At 43.6% G+C, this 23,467-nt stretch overlaps 1 pseudogene; it reads left to right on the top strand.

Annotated features, from left to right (window-relative positions):
* Positions 1-23,195, top strand: part of LOC122794926 — a 47,849-nt pseudogene extending 24,654 nt beyond the window's left edge.
* Positions 23,196-23,467: the final 272 nt, after the last annotated feature.

Here is a 23,467-nt window from a genome sequence, read left to right as displayed (position 1 = left end):
ATCCTGTCCGTGCCCACTCCCAGGGGGATGAGCCCCATCCCCTGAGGTGGTTCCACACAAAGGTGGGGCAGGACCAGCAGAAAAGGAGGCCCCAGGGTGTGTCCCAGATGTTCTGGGGCTCGAGTTCCACAGCCAGATGAGGTGGAAGAGGTGGGTCCGCTGGGACTGGTCTTTCCAAACTTGCTATGGTGTTGCAGTTTTAGAACATATGTGGGTTAGTAATCGTCAACACAATCCAGAATTAGTTATAACACCATACATAGATATTCCCATTAACCCAAAACATCAGATCTGTAACAGTTGCATAGCAAACAGAACACATGCATATATGGAACCACAGTGGCCATTACAACAGCATGCAGCTTACATTTATAGCAACAGTCCACCAATGATAATATTTCAACATGGATCATTAATAGAAACACATTTCAATATTTGTTGAACAATAGGACATATGTCCCATCAGTAGGTTTGGTGTAAACATACCCATTGATTTGTGTGTTTAGGTTATTGTTGGAGATATAGTTGGGGGGAGATGTCAATTAACTTATATATTCTTGCAGTACTCACAACTTTATTGATCATTGCTCTAATCATTACTCTACAGGTATTATTACAATACCCTATGGCCTTGGTTTGGGCAGTGGTATGTTTGTACACAGTGTATACTTCAACTGTCTTATAGCTAAATTCTACTTCTCTTACCTGGTAGACCTGTGGGGGAAATGTTTGTTAACACTACCTGATTGTTTCTATACATATTCTCAGATTCTTAGTTGTAATTATGTACATATCTCTCAGTCTCTTAATGCACAACATCTGGACAAATCTTGACAACATGCGGGTACAAATAGGGACATATTTTGAATATTTCTCTTATAAACCTTTAGGCAGTTGCTAGAGTAACAGGATTTGTTTTAATATGCATGTTCTGAAGGATTTGAAGTCTGGCACTCAAATGTATGTCATTATTTGGTGACTACAATCCTGAGATCATCCCATTGATTTGCCAGGAAAAAAGAGGAACAGGCCAAAAATATGAGACAAATATCTGGACATTCTGGGAAAATCTGTACAGCTGAGAAGTATGATTATGCATACAGATTACTACCACTTCCATGATTTGAACCATGGCTGTCTCTGCTAAAAATACAACTGCTTTTGTTTCATCGCAATGAGCTATTTAGACACCAGTGTGTGTTTCTTCAGTGTTTTCTTTCTAATTCTCTTTTGGTTGTACAATCTGACCTTGTAATTACAACAGTCTTATACAGACTTATTATTATGAAGCACAGTATGTGAAACAGTGGATGACACAACAGTACTATTCTGATATCAGATGTTGGTGAATGCTACATGTCAGGCCATACAACACCAGAGTAAACACTACCAGTCCAGGATTTAAAACTTTATTGCTAGGCAGTTACAATTTTCTTACCTGAAAGACCTGTGGGGGGAATGTTTGTTAACACTACCTGACTGTTTCTACACATATTTCCAGATTCCTAGTTAATATTATGCACATACCTCTCAATCTCTTAATGCACACACTGTGGACAAAGCTTGACAACATCGGGGTATAAATATGGACATATTTTGAATATTGCTGTTATAAACTTGGAGAGTTGCTAGAGTAACAGGATTTGTTTTAATATACATTTTCTGAAGGATTTGAGGTATGAAAATCAAATGTATGTCATTATTTAGTGACTACAATTCTGAGATCATCCCAGTGATTTGCCAGGGAGACAGAGAAACAGGCCAAAAATATAAGCTAATTATCTGGACATTCTGTACATTTGAGAAGTATGATTATGCATACAGCTTACTTCCACTCCCAGGATTCGAGCCATGGCTGTGTGTGCTACAAATGCAACAGTATGAGTTTTAGCAGAGCATGCTATTTAGAAACTGCTGTCTGTTGCTTCATTGTTTTCTGTCTAAGTCTCTCTTGGTTGTACAATCAGACCTTGTACTTTCTATAGTCTTATACAGACATTCCTAGACATATTCTGTATAGAGCACAGTGTGGGTGACAGTGGTTAACACAACATTACTATTCAGAGACTGCAACTCTAAATGCCATATAATACCACAGTAAACACAACCAGTCCAGGGTTTAGAACTTTATTGCCAGGCAGTTACAGTTTTTTTGAAATATCACCTATATGGGACTATTACTGTGATATTGTCTGGTTTATTCAGTACAACCCATAGACAGTTTTTTATACTGCAGGGTGGCTTCCTACTACTTTACATTTATTTGTTATGACTACTACAAGCAGGATTGTTACTCACCAGCCTCATGACACAGCCTTTGCAGCCTATTGGCATGGAAATCCTGATTCATAGCCTGCTCAGCTGCAGCTGTAAAGGGAATAGAGAAATATTTAGCCATACTTATCCATCACATACACAGGCTGGACTTTGGTAAACAGTTATTGATATGAATACTTACACACTGCTGGGACATCACCCCTCTGCCTTGCTTCTTGGACCCACCCATCCAAGAGCTCTCTCTTCCTCTGCTTCAATTTGGCATAGTGGTGCTGGACCTGCTCACCAGTTCGAGGGATACCATTGGCACTGGTGAGATCATGGGCAAGACAGTCCCAGGCTTCCACTTTATATTGGGAGACCTGGTACTGGCTCTGCAGCAGTCTCTCATCATGGTTATTTACCAGGAGTCCTACCATGACCTTGTACTCCTGTATGCCCCAGCACTGTGCCTGGAAGTACATGGCCTTGCCAACACCTGCCATATTGTCTACAGTGGGAAGTTGCAACCAGTTATGAGCTGTATTCCCATTTGCGGGGTTTAAATATGGCTGATTTCCCACCCTTTGCCATGATTGGATGGTTTTGAATATTCTGAGCTAAGCTAAGCTATGGGCAAACCTGCTTATCTAAGGTTGGCAGTGCTTAAAGGGGCAGCTTCAGCACTGCTTACCAATGGGCAAATCCACTTAGCTGGGCTACTCATTGCTTAGCAGTCATATTTACACAATGCTTACACCTGCTTAGCATTGCTTATTTTTTATTATATAGACTATCTGCTGTATGGGATTGATTCATCATTCATTACATATTATAAATGTTACTGTCCCTGACATCACCCAATGTGTTTTCATAACATTTATTCATGTGTGACTATACTGTATGGGGCACTTGTGTTTATATGGGGGTTTCACAACTGTATTAAAATTACACCTCACATCTGGGCCTACTGCAGTACTCTGATTAACAAGTATATGTTATTTATTAGCTAATTATAAAAAAAAATGTTTATGCACTGCTTTCACATGTAAAATGCAAGTTGGTAACAGTGGGGATCAAACCAGGAATGGCTACTTATAAAGTGTAAGTTTTAACCCCTACACTATTGCAAAACTACTTCTGTCAACTGTCTCTTGATATTTAGCTTCTTGTGCTGTTTAAGCTGGACTAAGCATAGCTAAGCAATTGGCAAACCCACACAGCTTTGCTTAAACTTTATTGCATTTATAAAAATATATATATATATTTTGTTTATTTGTTCCCCTCAGAATATCCCTGCAAATGCTGAACCTGTTATTCTATCAACTTTCCGATTTGTGGGATGATTGTCCCTTTTGGCTTTGTCCACATTCCTTACTCTGACGGGTTGAGAGGTGTGCACTATGTGCTTATTCTACATGCATTATTCTATCAACTTTTGGCTTGGTAGGGACGATTGCCCCTTATGGCTTTCACCAGATTTTTTATTCTGACAGGTTGGGGGGTGTTACGAGCATTCTCGTTTATTTTAAAATGCCAAAAGGCAATTCTGGAGTGCAGGGGGCATGTGTATTGTGAGATCTCTGCTCTCAGACACTTCCCTGCTCTCGTACATGGAACCATGTCTGTTTTACAGCACGGCAGTGCGCCTTCATACATATGCATGGCGCGGTGCCATGCTGAACAGGAACGGTCCCTGCCATACAGGAATAACTTATTCCTGGATGGCTGCTTACTAAATCTGGGGGGGTTATCTTTCAGTTTCAGTACATCAAAGAGGCACAATGTCTAAAACTAAGGAGCATTCTGTATTGTCTTGGAAATGTTTTATTGTTTTATGATGTCTACCATTTCCAAAGATCTGAAGAAAAGTCCTTGTCTATACAGGTAGATGCTTAAATACTGCCAGATTCCAGCAGTGAGAGTTTTCACCTGGGAGAGAGTCAGATGACAAGAAATTATGTCAATCTGCAAGCTATCCCAGCAGTAATATTTGAGATATTAATTTGAGAGGTCTCTGAGAGAGATATCATTCTGTAGTATGTCTTGGACCTGACCAGAAGACCCATTCACCACACATCTGCCTTGCTCTGAGTAAGTTTCTAGGTTGTAGTAATTCTCTTAAATATAGTCAGGAATATAGCAAAGCTTAATTTAGATGTTTTTTCTTTATTTATTTGAGACTGCCCTGTAATGTTGTTTTAAATATTTCCTGTGATTTTGAACTCTGCTGCCACTGTAAATATATGCTGAGTATTTTCTTTTTCTTTTAATATTTATTATTAAATATATATTTAAACATTTCATTGTGGCAGATCTGTCTAGACATATTTAAGTTATGAAAGTACTTGCATATTTATTTTGTGACACTGTGGGCCACTCTTAATAGCCTTCCTCTTGGTCAAACTACCATTTGTATTGATAGTAACATTACACAGTAAGATTGAACACCCTATGTTAAGGGCCTTAAAGTAGCTGATAAGGAGTGACTGGCAGCAGTGATAACTACCTTATAGCCTGGGAAAAGGGGACATAGCTAGTAAACTTGTGCCAGCCTTTCCCAGGTGTGTGTGTGTGTGTGTGTGTGTGTGTGTGTGTGTGTGTGTGTGTGTGTGTGTGTGTGTGTGTGTGTGCAGTGTGTGTGTGTGCATGTGTGTGTGTGTGTGTGTGTGTGTGTGTGTGTGTGTGTGTGTGTGTGTGTGTGTGTGTGTGTGTATATCAAGCCTCAAAGTGTGTGTGTATGTCAGCTACTTGGGTAGGGACACAAACCACTGGTTGGACAGAGAGGGTGCTGGAGGTCTTGGCTTGACCACTCAGCTGAGATCTCAACTCTATAGCTGTGCCAGTGGGGAGACCTACTAGGGATCTGGACAAAGGGTGGAGAAATCAGCCCAAGACAGACTGTGGTCTCTGTGTGCTCTTAAGGGAAATTGCACTTCATGCAGAGAGCTACATCTGGAAATACTTTGTGAGTACCTTGTCATCCTCTCAGTGTACATCCCCCCACTGGTGCCAGTGGTGAGGATTGAGGCTCCTTGAGTGCTGGTCCAGTGGAGAGGCATCACATTTACCAATAACATTGCTTATGGAAAATTCAGTAACAAATTGGTAAATGAGGCCCAGGCTGGTGAGTACAAATCTAGCTCACAGTAGTCAGGGCAAATAAATAGAAAGGCTGCCAGTAGTTAGAAATGTGTATTGTTTGTACTAAATAAATGAGACATTATCAAAGTAATACTGACGTACAGGATATATATCAATAACAGTGTCAGTACCTGTCAATAAAACTCAAAACCCCAGTCTGTTGTGTTTACTTTGCTATGTGGTAGTATGAATCTGAATGTGTACAGGTTCTGCACAGAAACTATGGCTCTGGCAGCATTAATTAATTGAGACTCATCTGGCAAAGATTGTGGAGTTGTAAAACAGATTAAGTATAATAAATGTTCCATGCACCAAGATCTGATCCCTGAATAGTAATGTTGTGTTAACCATTGTTTTCCATACTGTAATATGTGAAGGTATGAATACACAGTATAGGAACTATCTGCCATGCATGAATGTCAGAATTATAAAGCAAATTGTCCAAACAAGAGAGGATTATGCAGAAAACAGTCAAATAAAAAACAGCACCTCCCCAATAATGCATTGTGATAAAACACAGCCTCGTTGTACATTTTTGCACAAACAGGCACGGTTCGAATCCTGGGACTGGTATTAAGCTATATGCATAATCTCACCCAAGAGTATGTGAATATGTGTAGAAACAGTCGGGTATTGTTAACAGAAATTTCTTCCACGGTTCCGCCAGGTAAGAAAAGGTGTAAATGGGTTGTAATTATACACTGTGTGCAACACCCACTGTCCAACCCAAGGCTGCAAATGACAGCAAGATAAGTACATACAGCAAATAGTCTTCTCCAAGAAATGCCTCTCAAGTGTTATGCTGTCACAGCTAGTGGTCACTGCCACCAACACCCAGGGTGACCAATAGAAATCAAGGTGGAATATGGCAGTAGCACACACACACACACACACACACACACACACACACACACACACACACACACACACACACACACACACACACAGATGCACACACACACACACACACACACACACACACACACACACACACACACACACACACACACACACACACACACACACACACACAGTATGAGTGCATATATGTAACCTTGAGTATGTGAATATGGGTAGAAACAATCAGGTAGTGTTAACAGTAATTTCTTCCACATGTCTGCCAGTTAAGAAAATGTATAAATGAGCTGTAAGAAGGCTGTAATTATACACTGTGTACAAACATACCACTGTCCAACCCAAGGCCATAGGTTGATGTGAAGTGAGGTAATACCTGGAGAGTAAGGATTAGAGCAATTATCATTAAAGTTGTGAGCAATTGAAGACTATACAATTGTTAATTGACATCTCTCTCTCTCCCACCCTATCTGCACCAATAATCTAACACATGAATTAACGGGTATGTTTTTCACCAAACCTACTGTTGTGACATGTGTCCTATTATACTACAAATATTTAAACATTTGATTATTAATGTTCCCTGTTCAAATACTATCATTGGTGGCCTGTTAATATCAATGTAACCTGAATGCTGTTATAATGTCCACTGTGGTTCCATGTATGCATGTGTTCTGTTTGCTATGCATCTGTTTCAAATCTGTTGTTTTGGGTTAATGGGTACACCCATGCATGCTGTCATAACTAATCCTGGAAGTTGTTGTTCATGACTAACCAACATATGTTATAAAACTTCAACACCATAGCACATCTGGGAAGGTCAATCCCAGCGGATCTGCCTGCCCCACCTCAACTGGCCATGGCACCGGACCCCAGTATGTCTGGGACCCAACCCAGGAAATCCTCGTCTGCTGATCCTGCACTACTTTTGGGTGGAATTGCCCCAGGGGATGGGGCCCATCCCCCCCGGGAGCAGGGCCGGACAGGACACTATCACCAGTAGTCAGGTCCAGGGATTGGTGTGTAGCGAGCTTCAGAAGGAGTTTGGAGATCAGCTACACCAGCTTGAGGGCCACATGGCACATCTTGTGGGTCAGCCTGCCTCTCCTTTTCAGCCCCCAGCACAACCACCTTTGGGGTTGTGAAGGTACAGTGGTGACTGCCCATGTGTGGGGACCTCAGTCCCACTGTATCCATTTGGGGGCTTGTGGGTGTCCGATTCCCAACTACCCTCCCCGTCCAAGGTGTTTACCCCCAACATGTTTCATATACTGACCCTGTCTGCTGTCTTGTCTGTCTTCCTAACCAACCTACCTCCCCAAATATACCTACTATCCTTCCCCAATATCCCACTCTCACCTTATAAAAAGACAAAAAAAAAGGGCAACCTGTTCTCACAAAAAAATGTTGCCTCATACATAGCTGTCCATTTCGCACACGTGTCCACTGGACACACGTAATCTGGACTAATTGGCTTAACAACATATTACTGTTGCCCTCACCCCTCTTTCAGGGGTCTGAGTGTCCAAATCTGTCTCCAAATTCTGTACAAATGCACAACTGTTGCTGTATCAGAAATGGACAGGAACGGACGTTCCCTAACCCATCCTGCAAATCCCTAGCTATGTTTCATATTCTTTTTCCCTCTGCATGCCTCCTTTTTCACCACTTTCCTATCACCCCTTTTTTCTTTTCTTTTTAAAAATTAGTGAGGGGGTAAGAGGGAGTAAATGGCAGTAAGAAGCAGTAAGCGAGTTTGAGCAATGCTTAGCAATGCCTACACAGATTAAGCAGTTCCCAATTAACCATGTGTTGGCATCACTTACCATTGCGTAAAGCCACGCAAACCTGCTTACAACTGCTTAAAACTGCCTTAATCACCCTGTCTCCATCAGCCACTGTTCTGCCCAGCAACGAAATAAGCAGTGCTGCAGTTCATGAACCCAGGACCCTATACATCATAATCAGAGCAATGTACCACTCCACCATCAGAACTGTACTAATGAATGCTGTTTTTTAAAATATATAATTCAGTATAGGTATACAATAGTAGGGAACAAACATTGTGGAATCAGTCATGTTTTGTATATATATAAATATATACATATAGATTTGTATACTGCAGTGGTGGTGCTGTGGTAGCATTGTCACCTCACAGTAAGATGTTGTCCTGTTCGATTCTCAGCTAGAGCGTCTTCTGTGTGGAGACATGCATGAATGGGCATACCTTCATTGAAAGTTGTGTGTCAGAGCTGGCAACTCGGCATGTAAAAATCTACTGCCAATCATTAGCAGACCGGAGTTCCGCTGTGGCGACCCCTAACCGGGAAAAGCCGAAAGACACAACAACAACATGGTAACAGATAAATATTCAAAAGTATATACATCAGATATATGGAGTCATACATATAAAACAAATACATATAGAATATATACATATAGTTATATAAACATATGCACAGATATCAAAAAAGGTATATATATATATATATATATATATATATATATATATATCAGTACAGATATATCTAAAACACACACTTGCACACACATGCATACACACACACACACACACACACACACACACACACACACACACACACACACACACACACATATATATATATATATATATATATATATATATATATATATATATATATATATATATATATGCTCATAACATGTAGTGGAGTCATACCCAGCACCATACCTCTACACCTCTTAGTGCAATAATTCTGATCAAAGGCTGTAAAATGGGGGGCAATGGTCCAAGAACAGGGACATAATATATATACTGCAGTTATAAATGTAGAATGTTGCTACAGTAACAGGGTTTGTGTCAGCCTACATGTTCAGAAGGATGTGAGTTCTGAAACTGAAATGTATGTCATCATTTACTGACAGAAATCCTCACATCATCACAGTGATTTACCACAGAAATGAAAATAGTGGTTCTGTGGAACAAAACAGAAATATGAGAAATAAACCTGGACAGCCTGAAACAATCTGGCCAGTCGAGAGGTATGCTCAAAACCTCATAGTGCAACAAATCTGGACAAAGCCTGACAAAGGGGGAGGTAAAGCCATGAAACTGGGAACATATCCCAAATACTGGCGTAGATAAGGTGACACAGTTGATGCAGTAACACCCTTCTGTCTGTTGTACCATATATTGACTGGAATATCCCAAGTCCAAAACCAAATTACTCCTCATTAGTTACTGACATAAATCTTCACATCATCCCAGTGATGTGTCAGATATACACAACATGTATGGGGGCCAGGCAACAGTACATCTGATAAATATCGGGACATAACATCACAGTAGGGAAAATACACTGAGCTGCTAGGTATGTCACGAAGAACTGTCTAAACTACAGGCAGGCTGACATAACACTAACCCAGTTTTGCTATGGAGGAATACACATGTAATTGCAAATATATCAGGCACTACAGGGATGTAACAGCACTGACCATCACACACCAGAGTGAAAGTGCATACCCAAAACCAGTCTCACCACATTCAAAGTGATATATCAGTAAGCCACAGGAACAGTAGAGTATATGGACTGTGTGAACAAAATCATCAGCATGTTTGCCGCTCACACACTACCCCTATATATACTAGCCCAATTAATAGTGTAGTCTGACACTTTACTGTGGTATGGGACATGTGTCAGTCTGCCCCTACAAACATATACAGTTGATAGAGCACCAGAAGCTGGAGCAGCATGCAAAGTCAGATAGAAAAGGACCCTCAACACTTACATCTACCCCCCCCTACACAGACCAGATAACACATTCATTGACAGTCTGTCAACAATTGTCAGAAATACATAGTCCTTTCAATTGTATAGAGTCCCACAGAATGTCCAGGCTTTGCCTCATATATAAGGCCTTCTACACGTAAAATGTCTGGCAGTCTGATACATCACTGGGATGATATCATGTATGAAATCACTATATAATGATATACTATACTTATCCATCTCTTACAGCATGACATCTGGACAAAACCTGACATACTTGGGGTCAGAGGCCCAAACACATGGGAATTATTGACATATTGCTGTCATAAACTGAGAAAGTTATAGGGTTATTGTAACATATATGTTCTGAGGGATATGAAGTTAGAAACACACGTGGATGTTACCATTTACTGATTGCAATCCTCAGAGTATGCTACTGAATTTCCAAGGCCAAAAAATGTGTATGTAACACACCAAATATAAGAGTCCAAACTCTGACCAGTTTGTGGATAGCCCTACAGTTGAGAGTTATGTCATCCACATAATACTATTTATTTATTTATTTATTTATTTATTTATTGCAGTTGGTTTACCAGGATAGCCCATTGGGCCATAAAGAACCCGTTTTCAATGGAGTCCTGGGGAGAAAAGCTCCAAAAAGCAAAAAAAGATACATGTAACAAAAAATTATGCAGAGCAGCCATATCCACGCAAACCCTGTCAAGCTCGCATTACTTCAGCTGTATAATAGCAATACTAACATTCTGTCCCTATGTCTGGAACATACTCCTGCAGTTTGTTGGGCTGTCTCCACAGAGTTTGTTGTAAAAGGTATTCTCAACTACACTCAGTGATGCTGTTCATCATACACCTCCATGAAGTACTCCCCCCAGGCAAGGAAAAGGGGCAACAACCACATGAAGTACTCAGTTATAGGAGTGTGTTTCCATGCTATTGGGTATGGGAATGATACCACAGCTGTTTCACATGCAATTAGCAAGTGGGGGACTCCAGCTGGTCCACACGCCATCAGCTGCTCATGAGCATTTCCTACTAAATGCCAGCTGCTGCCTATACAAAATAGATGTATATCCTACATCTGTCTCAGAGAGAGAGAGAGAGACACACGCACACACAAACAAACATACAGACAGACACTGAGACTGACGGAGTATACCAACTGAACTGAAAACAAAAAAACATAGCTATGTCAAACAATTAGGCATGTAATGGAATGTAGTTGGGGCATGTAAACATGGAAAATAGGAAGTTCAAACAATATTATGTCTCAACAACACATGCTGTACTGATATATTGCTGAGCAGAACCTATCGCCATAGAAACTGTCCCCCGGATTTACTAATCTTCCATGCAGGACAAGCTTAGTCCTGCAAGAAAGCGGCCGTTTAGGAACAGGAAGGCAGCGGGCCATGCATACTAAGAAGGTGCACTGCCCATGCTCCTAATCTTAAATGGAGCATGTAAGAGTGCAGGGGTGTGTCTGAGAGCAGAACTTACAGAATATATACGCTCCTGCAATGAAGAACAGCAGAAATGCCAAAGGAATGACCGAGACTGCTCATAGGCATCCGCATATCCCGAGCAACATTCCACTACATGTACAACAGCAATAGTAAATACAAATCAAATAGACAAACCTATTTTTTTTTATTATGAATCCAATTAAAGCTAACCGTAGGTGCGTGGGTGTGCCCATTGCTTAGCTACACTTAATGCAGCTTAAATGGCTGATGAGGATAACAAGGAAGATATATGCAAATGAAGCAGTACAGCAATAGTATAGTAGTCAGAGCATTTGCCTTACGAGCAGGGATTCCTTGTTCGAGTCCCACTGCAGCACATTCTATTTTCCATGGCAAACCACGTTATGACCAATATTTTAGTAGCATAACCTACTAAATAACATATATTTGTGAACTGGAGTACTGCATTAAATTCACATGTGAGGTGTCATTGTCATAACATTGCAAAGTCCACAGATAAGCACATGTGCCCCATACAGTATATGTCCTCAGGAATCATGGATACAAATGGAAGGTAAAATGTGTAATGAATGACAACTCCATTCAGCTTCCAAATTCCCCACCTTCCCAAGAACCATTAGATATTTCTGTCTAAATCAGTGTAGTTGTAAGTGGGAGTAAGCACTAGTAAGCAAGTGTAGCCACCAATAAGCAGTAGTAAGCATATGTACGCACTGAGTGACCTTAAGCCCGTTTTCATGGGGGTAACCAATGCGCACACAGGTTAAGCAATATTGAAGCTAACTCTGTAAGCATATTTAACCAAAGGTTAGCATTGCTTAACCTTGCGCAAACCCTCACAAAGCCGCTTACAACTGCTCAGAAGTGCCTTAATCACTCTGTATCCAATGGCCCTTGTTCTGCCCAGCAATAAAATAAACAGCCTTGAACCCAGGACCCTATACACTATAATCACAGTAGTTAACCACCAGACCATCACAGCAGTACAGAAGAATGAGGTATCACCAAACAAGTCCTCACTATAGTAAAATCAAACTGAACCTGTGAAAAGAATCAGTATACAGTCATATGTTCTATAACCACTACATAGCATAAATATGTGAACTGGAGTACAGCAGTAAGCCCAGATGTGAGGTGTAATTATAATAGAGTTTTGAATTCCCCAATAAAACACAAGGACCCCATACAGTGTACATTACACATGAATCATGGATACCAGGCATATATATAAGCTGTAATGAATAAGAAATCAATGCCAAAATGAAAATATAATGTAAAGTCTAATGTAAGCAACGCTAAGCATTGCACAGGCCAGCTTAGGAGGTGTAAGCAATGTGTAGGCCAGCTAACTCAATGTACCCAGTGGTATACCCTTTTAAACAATGCCAACCTTAGGTAAGCAGGTTTGCCCATAGCCTAGCCTTTTCAAAACTGGCCAATCATGGAAAAGTGTGGGAAATTGGCACTAATTAAACCCAATAGGCAGGAATACATCTCATAACTGGTTGTAGCTTCCCATTGCAGGCACAATGACAGAAAGGGGAGAAGGCATGCACTTCCAGGTGCAGCACTGGTGCATCCAGGAGTCCAGAGTCATGGCTGGACTCCTTGTCAAAGACCATGAGCAGAGACTGCTGCAGGGCCAGTACCAGGATTCCCAATATAAAGCGGAAGCCTGGGACTGTCTCACCCGTGACATCACCAGTGCCACTGGCATACCCAGAACTGGTGAGCAGGTCAGGCATCACTATGCTGACCTGAAGGGGCATAAGGGGGACCTCATGGAGCAGTGGATCCAAGAGGCTAGAATGGCAGGGGCTGTCCCAGCTGTGTGTAAGTATTGCTCCACTATGTGTGTAATAATTGCCAGCTCATGTATATCAGGGATAGGTATGGCTAAATATTCCTCTTATGCCCTCCACAGCTGAGTGAGCGGGCCACAAATCAGGAGTCGCACGGAAGTCACCTGGAGAGGTTGTGATGCGAGGCAGGTCAGTAATACTCTTGCATGTACTGCCATAGGAAATAAATCTAAAAGTATTAGTAAATTAATTGCCTGTATTAAACCTGTATTGTTTAAGACAAGTACTGCATACACTGTAGAATATGACAGGAAGAGTCTCATATAGTCTGTATGTAAATAAAAGCGTAATAGCCTGACAGTAAAGGGCTAACTGCTGGACTGCATGTATATACTGTTGTATCATATGGTAATGTAGATTTGCAATCACGTAATAGTACTGTTGTATTAAGCACTGTTACCCACACTGTGCACCATAAAAAGAATGTGTAGGAATGCCTGTATATGAATGGTGTAATGCCCAGTGGCCATTTAGTACAACTGAGAGACACATAGACAGAAAACAGTGAAAAGGCAGACAACACTGAGACATGAACTGTCTTATTTTTAGCACACACAGCCATGGTTCGAATCCTGGCAGTGGTAGTAGTTTGCATACAGAGTCATACCCCACAACTGTACAGATATGTCGAGAATGTCCAGTAAAGTGGCCCATATCTGCTGTCTGTCAACCTGTCCCCCTGGGAAATCAGTGGGATGATCCCAGATGTTTAGGCAGCAAACAGCAAATACAACTGATTGACACGCATCTATGAGAACAAATCTGGCACACTAGCAATTCCCCAAAATCTTATGAGAGTAAGAAGCCACATATGTTCCATTTACACCCCCATGTTGTCAAGCTGTGGGCAGAGTGTGTACAGTAACAGAGTGAGATGTATGTGCATAATAGTAATGTAGAATCTGGTACTGTGTGTGGCAATATTCAGGTAGTGCTAACAAACATTTCTCCCACAGGTCTGTCAGATACCAACACTGTGCCTAGAAATACAAGAATGATACCCTGTACTGGTACTGTTTACTTTGGTATTGTATGGCATTGTGACTGATGCAGTTGCTCTGAATAATAAGGTATTACTCATCACTGTCGCCCACACTGTCCTACAAAATATAACTGTCTAGGGAATCCTGTAAAAGAGTGTTGTAATACAAGGTCAGAATGCAAAACCACAGGAGAATTATAAGACAGAAATCAGATATACAGCAATATCTATATAGCACACACAACTCTGATGGGCAGTGTTTAAGTTGTAGCAGACACAGCCATGGTCTGAATCCTGGGAGTGGAAGTAGGCTGCATACAGAATCATACCCCACAACTGGCCCCATATCTGCTGCCTGTCACCCTGTCTACCTGGGAAGTCTGTGGGATGATCCCAGATGTTTAGGCAGCAAACAGGGAATACAACTGATTGTCATACATCTATGAGAACAAACCTGTCACTCTAGCAACTCACAAAACTGTTATGAGAGTAATAAACCAAGTATGGCCTATCTTCACCCCCATGTTGTCAAGCTGTGACCAGAGTGTGTACAGTAACAGAGTGAGATATATGTGCATAATACTAATGTGTAATCTGGTACTTTGTGTGGCAACATTCAGGTAGTGCTAACAAACATGGCTCCCAGAGGTACGTCGGATACGAACACTGTGCTGAGAAATAAAAACCTTGATACACTGTACTGGTACTCTTTACTCTGGTATTGTATGGAATTGTGAGTGTTGCAGTTCTCTGAATAATAAGGTATCACGGATCACTGTCATCCACACTGTGCCACATAATATAACTGTGTAAGAAAGCCCGTATAAGAGTGTGGTAAGTCACTAAAGGTTGAAGAGGGCAATAGTCTGGATATGTCCCGGTTCACCTGCATGTGGACAAGACATGGCCAGAGGCTGTGCAGAAAGAGATGAGTAGCTATGTGCACAACATTAACCCAGAATCTGGGAGTATGTGTAGAAACAGTTAGTGTTAACTTTTAGTTATGTACTTACCATAACTTCAGATGTTTGGGATCCATCTCGCCTACATTCTGACTGATGGGTTCGGAGCCGATCCCTCGGCTCCGACTCGGCACGCTTATGCTATAGAGCGAGGCCTCTAATTGGCTGAGCTATCTTTATCCCAGGATGCACCACCACTAATCCCCCAGATCTTGTTTGTCCGCATTCATGCACACATGCACAGCTTGTTTATATAACATTGTTAGATGTTTCAAGATGAAACAACAGGATTCGGACCTTCTGATATCCTCTGATCCCCAAGGAAGGGGAGGGTGGGTTATTAGGAATGTAGGCGAGATGGATCCCATACATCTGAAGTTATGGTAAGTACATAACTAAAATATGATGTTATGTGATCCTATCTCGCCTACATTCTGACTGATGGGACAGCCCCTAGCACCTAAATCCCGGGTGGCTCATTGGAAAACACTCCTGAGCACTGTGGAACCAAATGAAGCTCGTCCTCTAGATGCCACATCTAATTTGTAGTGAGAAATGAAGGTGGGGAAGACCATGTAGCAAGAAGCACAAATGTCACCAATAGCAAGCTTAGAATAAAATGCTACCGAAGTAGCCATAGCCCTTGTAGAATGAGCCTTGACAGAGGTGGAAAGCTCTTTGTTAGAATAAATATAAGCTTGAGTAATACAGTCCCTGATCCATTTGGCAATAGTGACCTTTGTGACCGCGTTGCCCAATTTGTTTTCTGCAAAGGACACAAACAACTGATCTGTCTTCCTTGATTGTTTGGTCCTGTCCAAATAAAAATGTAACTGCCTGTGGACATCTAGTGTGTGGAAAATAAACTCCGCTTTATTGGAGTATTTTGGGAAAAAAAGTGGGAGCTCTAACGACTGTTGCAAGCATAAAGTAGAACAGACTTTGGGAACAAAAGAAGGATTTGGTCTGAGGGATACCCTGTCTGTATGAAAAACCAAGTACGGGGGTTTCACTGACAAAGCTTGAAGTTCTGAAACCCTCCTGGCTGAAGTAATTGCCACTAGAAAGGCTGTCTTCCATGATAGAAACTTTAGATCACAGGTAGCTGCCGGTTCAAAGGGAAAAGAAGTCAGGGCACATAATACTATATCGAGATCCCATGGAGGTGTAGGATGAGAAATCAGAGGTCTTAATAAAGCAGTACCTTTCAAGAAGGTCTTACACAACCTGTTGCTCATTAAAGGTGGGTCTATGGATTCATGAAAATTAGAAATCGCTGCCAATTGTACTTTGATGGTAGAAACAGAAGAGCCTTGATTGAAAAGAGAGGTCAGGAATTTGAGTACTTCTGCCACGGGAGTAGAAATGGGGTCCAGGCCCCGGAGTTGAGCCCAGATAGCAAACCTTTTCCATTTGCTAGAATACAGTTTCTTCGTAGCCGACTTGTGGGCTGAAGAAAATATGTGCACCATATCTGGATCCAGTGCATGTCTCCTGACTATGGTCGGAAGAGGAGGAGCCAGGCCATCAATTTTAATGTGTGTAGTTACTGGTGTAGTAGTCCCGACTGATGAATCAGTAGGTCTGGGACCTGGTCCAGGAACCATGGACCTTCCAGAGCATGTTTCCGAAGATAGGAAAACCACACTTGACGAGGCCAGTACGGAGCAATTAAGATCATCTTGCTGCCTAAGAGAGATGCCTTTTGAATCACTCTGGGGAGGAGAGGAACTGGAGGGAAGGCATAAAGCAGTCCGGTGGGCCAAGGATGGACTAATGCATCCATAGGGCTCTTCCCAGAGCCGGGTTAGGGAGAAAAATTCTTTGCACTTCGATTCAGAGGAGTCGCAAGAGGTCGCAACACGGAACTCCCCATTCGCTGAAAATCTGCCTTGTAATTGTCATATTCAGAGACCATTCGTGAGGAGAGAGGATGGTTCTGCTCAACCTGTCGGCTATGACACTGGATTTGCCCGGTATGTGGGTAGCCACTAGGAAGCGTTTGGTCGAGACTGCCCATTCCCAAACTCTCATCGCTTCTCTGCAAAGAGGATAGGATCTGGTCCCTCCCTGTTTGTTCAGGTACCAGACAACTGACATGTTGTCTGAGTGAACAGCAATTACGCCCTGAGGGAGGTAATCGTGAAGGGCTCGAAGGGACAGGAGTACTGCCCTCATTTCTAGGATGTTGATGTGAGAGGGGTCTCTACGGTGCCATTTGCCTTGGACTGACCTGCCCAGGGAATGCCCCCCCCCACCCCGTCTGGGAGGCGTCCGTGGTCAAAGTGGCTGCCGGATGAGGAAGAACAAAGGGTCGTCCCTGGTCCAAATTGGAGGACACTAGCCACCAGCGAAGGTCCCGTTTGCAAGATTCTGTGATCCATATTAGATGATTGAGAGGGAGTTCCTGAAAGGACCACTGAGTTGAAAGAAGCCACTGGAGGATTCTCATGTGTAACCTTGCCAAGGGAACTAGGAGAACTGTGGCAGACATCGATCCCAATAGCTGTAGGACCATTCTGGCTGGGGCTTTGGACCTGGGGAGTAAGGCTCGAACCTGATTTTGAATGGTCTGAATTCTGTCTGCAGGTAGATAGACCCGCATCTGGTTTGAATCTATCTCTACCCCTATGAATCTTATTCTTTGAGATGGCCTTAATACAGACTTTGGCCAATTGAAGGTGATTCCAAGGGAATTGCCCAGTGATATTGTGGCTTGCAGGTTCCGTAGAAGTAGATGCTTGGAGGTGGCAGTTAGGAGCCAGTCGTCTAGGTACAGAACCACCTGGAATCCTAGACTTCTCAGGTGAGCAGTCACTACTGCCAAGCATTTGGTGAACATGCTGGGGGCTGTGGTGAGACCAAAGGGCAGTGCACGGACTGAAAATGACTGCATCCTAGGCTGAAGCGCAAGTGTCTCCTGGACGTTTGATGTATTTTGATATGGTAATACGCGTCCTTGAGGTCTATGGAGCACATCCAAACACCTTTCTCCAACAATGGGAGAATGGTTTGTAAAGTGACCATTCAGAACTTGGACTTCTTGACTGAATGGTTTAGGTTGCTTAGGTCCAAAATGGGCCTCAAGTCCCCGGTCTTTTTTGGCACCAAAAAGAATCTTGAGTAAGTCTCTAATCCGATCTGGTCTGCGGGGACCGGTTGGATGACTCCTTTGCAGCAGCTTTGAAACTTCTAAGGCTGCGGTATCCCGCTGACTGGGTGGCGGGTCCGGGATTTTTGGACTGAGGGGGGCAACAGAATGGGATGGAGTAACCTCTGGCGATAATTCAAGCACCCATCGGTCCTGAGTGATCCCTTCCCAGGCCTTCAGGTGCTTCGACCCCCGACTGGCTCCGAGCAGCACAGTCGGGCAATCCCTCAGGGACTATGAAAAGCTGAAGAGCCATGAAAGGACTCGCGGTCTCCAGTGTTGCGAGGGCCTCTGCCGCCTCTGGGACGGCGTCTTCCTGATGAATTTCCCCCTCCTCTGCCTCTGGAGGGGAACCTTCCTGCTGAGGGGTAAGACTTCTGAGATCTATGGAACCACATCTTCCCTCATCTTTTAGCCTTGGGATAAGGCCGAAAGGGAGTGGAAAATCATGCCCCTACTGCAGTCAGAGTCTTACCCTCCTGTTCACAGCGGGTAAGTGTGTCTTTCACCTTGGGCCCAAACAGGGAGGACCCATCAAAGGGGCGTCGAATGAAGACTTGAAGGCCTCTGCAAATGACACAGGCGGAGCCAGGCTTGTCTCCGTAGAGCAATGCCTGTACTGCCACTACTCTTCGGCCGCATACGAAATGAGCCTCATGGACGAGTTCGAAATGGACGACATCGTAGCCAGCTGAGAACCAACCGTCTAGGCCAGCTCCTCAGGCAGGTTACCTAAGAGGGTATCGGATAGCTCCTTAATCAGATCCCTCTGGAATCTCGTAAAGTCGCCAGGTAGTTCAGAGACCTCAAAGTAAAGGCCGCTGAACTAAGGGTGCGCTGCATCGATCCATGCTCCTAGACTCCTTATTAGGAGGATGGACGGACGTAGAAGCCTCTGCTACATCTTGCTGGGTAGCAGATGCCACCACCATAGCATCCACAGCCACACCTTTCATAAGGAACTCTCTATCTGGGGCTAAAGAAATTTGTTTGGACGAGCGGGCACCGGTTCCACAGAGTCTGAGTGTTCCCACGCCCTTCGACAGATCAAATCCAAGAGCTAGTCGAAGGACAGAGACACCCAGGAGGCGGAGGGCTGAGCCCCAAAGGCCTTCAGGAACACCGACTCATCAGCAGAGGGAGGTTTGGACTGCCAGCCGCCTCGTTGTTTTAGGGCTTCCAGGATGTCTGCAAAGGAGACATCATCCGAGGATGACTTGGGGGACCCTTCTGCATCATCGAGATCGGTGTCAGATGTCAAAGACTCATCAGGGGAGTCAACGTGCTTCCTCTTGCACGTTTTCTTCCTGGGAGGTTCTTCCGAAGAGGCTTCAGAAGGACCTCCAGGAGGGAGAGAAACCCCAGTGGGGGTAACCTGAAGCCCAGGGGCTCCGCTGTCTGTGGACAGGGGGACTGCCAATGACCCAGTCTCCAAATGTAGGGAAGGAGCTGGGGAAACTGTCGAGGTAGCCAATGAAGATTTGGCTAGAGCACTCCTCATAGCCCTGAAGGTGGGACCACCAGAATCCTGGGAAGGTCCCCCCTCCATGGCCACGACAGTGGACGGTACTCCCGCCGCCGACGCACCAAGAGGGAGACTTTGGACCGAAAGCATCAATCCCGAAGCCTCCCCCCCAGGGCCGAAGGAAGAAGTCCGTGCACTGAACTCCGACCCGAGAGCCGGAGTCGGAGCAAGGGTTGGGCCTGACCCTAACACCTCCACTGGTTCCACCAACACCTGCTCCAACGGTGCCGAAGCTGTTGGAGGAGGAAGTACAATAGGGGAGTGGACCATCGGCTCCGAAGCCAACTGGGCTGGAGCCGAAACCATCTTTTGGAACACCGGAGACTGGAAGAGTCGAAGGAGCACCCTGTCGATGTCCGAATCAGACATCCTGGATGATCTCAAGGATACCGATTGGGCCCAAACCGATTTCTCCATCGGCTCCGAAGGGCTCGGGGACCGGCTCCGAAAGGACTCAACAATTATCGGCTCCGAGGAAACCTTCAAGAAAATTTCCTCGGCCGATAAGGACTTCGCCCGAGGGGAAGAGTCTGAGCCGATGACCTTATCGGCTCCACTATCAGTGGAGCCGATGAGGGTGACCCGCCTCTCGATGCCCCAGACCTCGGCTCCGAAACCAGAGGGGTCGAGGCTGGAGGCATCGAGGCAGACCGTTCCGACCTCGGCTCCGAAGTCCGTGGAGCCAATGGAGAAGTCTGCTTAGCTTTCTTAGCCGTCGGTTCTGACTGACTGGTCAGAGCTCTTCTTAGAAGGAGACGGAGAGGAAGATAAAGCCTCCTCAAAAGAAGGCTTGATTAATCCTTTGAGGATTAATTTGTTTTTCCTCTCCTGGAGGACTCGGGAGGAAAACGCATGGCATACACTGCACGATTCCTGCAGATGTTTGGCGCCAAGACAATAGACGCACGAGGAGTGGTCTTCCGTTATGGACATTTTGAACCCACACCTCATGCACTTTTTAAACCCGGAGGGTTTATGTTCTTTAGACATAGTCCTACAAGAAAAACAGACCACAACAGCAAACTTAAGGGTTTGACACACAGGAACAATAAGTATGCCACTAACTCAGAATATTAAAACTGAAAAACTTTTTTTTTTTTTTTTACACACACAGAAAGTGAAAGAGAAAGGGGAAACAAGGAGGGTCAAGACCCTCTAACTCAAATGGGTACTTGACCCACACACAACCACTGAGAAGTAGTAACCACAGGGGAAGGCCCCTCTAACTTAAATGGAACCTTCTCTGACAGGAAATTATACTAAAAATTCAATCAAACTGCCAGAAACACACTCGTACACAAAGAATAGCCGTTAAAACAGCTTTTGGGTTTAAATGAAGCAAATACTGACAGGAAAAAAGACTATATATATAGTACTTAGCCCAGCCAATTTTGAGACCACATCCAAGCTCTGTAAGCGGCAAACGAGATCTGGGGAATTAGCGGTGGTGCATCCTGGGATAAAGATAGCTCAGCCAATTAGAGGCCTCGCTCTATAGCATAAGCGTGCCGAGTCAGAGCCGCGGGATCGGCTCCGAACCCATCAGTCAGAATGTAGGCGAGATAGGATCACATAACATCAAACATTTCCTCCACAGGAACACCAGATAAGAGGTGTATACTGCAGGTAAACCCAGTTCATGTATAAAGATGGTGACAGCCATATCACTGTCCAAACTAAGGCTATAGGGTGGTGTAGTAATACTGGTAAGGTACAGATAACAGCACTGACTAGGAAAGTAATGTGGACTACAGGAATATACTAGTTGTTAATTGACATCTTCCACACCATATTTCCAGCAATAAACTACATACCCACCTCAACTGGTATGTAATTGCTGCTGCTTATGGGGTGGGCATCACAACTCTTCAGTAACTGCTTGGCTTGGTCTTAGTAAGAAGATATTTAAGGGTTCTTAACTGTGTCATGCCTCAGCAAACAGCACCCAGTGGGAAAGCACAGGAACAACAGAAGTGCATCAGAGCAGCTGGTAATTTACCAAGTTGGTGTATTCCTAGCCAGTACTATCAGATTCTGGGCAGCAAAGACCTAACAGGATTCAAAAGTCTGACTTTCATTGCAGTCATCCTCATTATAATCAACTCTACACTGAAAAGCTTTGATCAGTTTATTTCTAACCTGATATATGTAAACTGGAGGAAAGCCCTTACAGAATACCTTCACAGCCTCTACTTCAATGGCAGAGCATACTATATACTCAATGTGCTGAGTGAGGACATTGATAATCCAGACCAATGAATCAGTCAGGATGTTGAGAGATTCTGCATACAACTAAGACTATGGCAAGCAAACTCCTCATCACCCCCTTCACATTGAGTTACTACACATATCAGTGCTTCTCCAGTACTGGTTGGCTTGGCCCAGTCTGCATCTTCAGTTATTTTGTTGTGGACACATCGGTAAACAGGATTGTAATGGGCCCCATCATCTCAGCACTTATTCAACAGGAGAGACTTGAAGGAGATTTCAGATTTAAACACATGCAGATTAGAGTGTATGCTGAATCAGTTGCATTTTACAGTTGGGATCAACACATTTGACTACCTTGGCAGTATTCTCAGTTATATCGTTATTGCTATTCCAATATTTAGTGGGGTCTTCGACAGCTTGATGCCTGCAGAACTCAGTGCCCTTGTCAGCAAGAATGCCTTTGTCTCTATCTATCTGACTTGACTGTTTTAGTCAACTGATTGACCTTTCATCGACATTATCTGATGTAGCAGGCTATACTCACAGAATTGGAGAGATGCAGGCCACTGCAGATGATTCATGGGATTGCGACAGTGACTCTGTACCAGAAGTTTCACATCCTGATTCTGCCTTCATCATGAATCAGGTTTTTTTTCTCTGCCCTGCCTTGGATGAAGTACTTGTGAAGGATCTGGATTTGAAACTATCACAGGGACACAACTTGCTAATTGTGGGGAACACTGGAACAGGCAAGACCTCTCTTCTGCGGATTCTGAACAGGCTTTGGGATACAGCAGCAGATACTGCTTGAATGTTAACCTGTTTTGGTCCCCATGGAATTCTGTTACTGCATCACAAACCCTACTTTACAGATGGAACTCTCAGAGAACTGGTCATTTACCCACTAAAAAGATTTACCCACACTCAGGTTCTCCTGATGATAAAAGGATTTTGAGGTTCCTTGAGCTGGTTGGATTGACCTCTTCTTAACCTGCTGTGAGGAACTGTCTTTCCAAGTTCCACAAATGCCGGCAGTAAACAAAAAGATTTGCTGAAGAAAGTGACATAGAGCAACAATATCCGTGAAGCCGTAAGAACCTAAAGGTCTCTCTCTTGAGATGTACTGGAGGTCTGGATCAAAAGGTGGACTGGAACTGGGTTAATTTCTTCATTTCTCTCTTTATGTATTGCACGTTTTGTGGTTCCTGGCTTGTCAGCTGTTGTCTACAAAACAGTGCTGCTCCCAAGATATAAATCTTAAA

This window comes from Protopterus annectens, chromosome 2.part1, assembly GCF_019279795.1.
Source record: "Protopterus annectens isolate FY-2018-M chromosome 2.part1, PAN1.0, whole genome shotgun sequence".
Lineage (NCBI taxonomy): Eukaryota > Metazoa > Chordata > Ceratodontiformes > Protopteridae > Protopterus > Protopterus annectens.
Note: the sequence above shows the minus strand (reverse complement) of the source record. Positions and strands in the feature narration are given on the sequence as shown.